Source organism: Lagopus leucura, unplaced genomic scaffold, assembly GCF_019238085.1.
Source record: "Lagopus leucura isolate 7727_CA_CO unplaced genomic scaffold, USGS_WTPT01 32350-0_obj-0_obj, whole genome shotgun sequence".
Taxonomy (NCBI): domain Eukaryota; kingdom Metazoa; phylum Chordata; class Aves; order Galliformes; family Phasianidae; genus Lagopus; species Lagopus leucura.
In genome coordinates this window covers 1-1242 of record NW_024963192.1, presented here as the reverse complement: position 1 = coordinate 1242, position 1242 = coordinate 1, and the positions used below count along the sequence as shown (strand labels likewise).

The window sequence follows — 1242 nt, the reverse complement described above, 5'->3', positions numbered from 1 at the left end:
CCCCCCCCACCCCATCCCCCCCCTCCCCTCCCCCCACTCACGCCCATAGAGCGCCAACGCAGCGCAGTCCGGCCCGGCCCGCACGTCGAGGCGCAGCGGCTGCTGCTCCTGGTGCCGCTGGATCTCTCCGTTGGCGTCCCCGATGGTCAGGAGCCGCACGCCGGGGAACACCGACACCGCCGCCATCTTCGCGCCGCGCCGCGCCCCCGCCCCCGCCCCGCCGCCCGCCGCGCGGCGCCCCCTACCGGCGGGAGGCCGCCGAGGACGGGGAGGTGGCGCCACCTGGCGGGAGGAGGGCGCGGGGAAATGGGGGGAGGGGGCGGGGAATGGGAACGGGGGGGGGGGATAATAATGGGGATCACGGGGATAACGGGGATAAGGGGAATAACGGGAATAACGGGGATCACGGGAATAAGGGGAATAACGGGAATAACGGGGATAACGGGGATAATGGGGATAACGGGGATAACGGGGATAACGAGGATAACGGGGATAAGGGAGATAATGGGAATAACGGGAATAATGGAGATAACGGGGAAAAGAGAGATAATGGGAATAACGGGGATACCGGGGATAACGGAGATAACGGGGATAACGGGGAAAATGGGGATAAGGGGAATAACGGGAATAACGGGGATCACGGGAATAAGGGGAATAACGGGAATAACGGGGATAACGGGAATAACGGGAATAACAGGGATAACGGGGAATGGGAAATAATGGGAACGGGGATGGGAGGCGGGCAGGGAAGGCGGCAGCGCCGCACAGCACCGAGCACAGGAGGGGCTCTGCGCCAGCAGCAAAACTCTTTATTGCCCCACAGCCGCTGCCCCATAGCGGCCCCATAGCAGCCCCATAATGGCCCCACAGCAGCCCCATAACGACCCCATCACGGCCCCATAGCGGCCCCCAGCGGCCCCGCCGCCGTTCGCGACTCTCTCTCTGCATGCGCCGTCCCCACCGCGAGGCTCTGTGGGGAAAAGTGTGACAGTCGGAGCGGGTCGGGGCCCCCCGGCTGTGGGGCAGAGCTCCAAGTTATGGGGCAGAGCTCCAAGTTATGGGGCAGCCCCACACAGCGCCCCTACCTGCACTGCGTCGCCCTGCGCCGCTCCCCTGCATCTCCTGCTGCCTGCAGAGCGAGATTGGGGAGGGGGGGGGGCAGACCCACAGGTCCACAGAGGCCCCACAGACGCTCAGACCCACAGCCCCCAGACCCAAAGACCCCCCAGACCCACAGCACCC

The 1242-nt window shown here is 65.5% G+C and overlaps 1 long non-coding RNA gene across 1 annotated transcript; it reads right to left on the bottom strand.

Moving 5' to 3' along the window:
- Positions 1-793: 793 nt before the first annotated feature.
- Positions 794-1188, bottom strand: LOC122191024. The gene is made up of 2 exons (XR_006182283.1): positions 1086-1188; positions 794-970 (listed from the first exon to the last, which is right to left on the bottom strand). It is a non-coding gene; the product is annotated as an uncharacterized LOC122191024 (long non-coding RNA).
- Between the last annotated feature and the right edge of the window lie 54 nt (positions 1189-1242).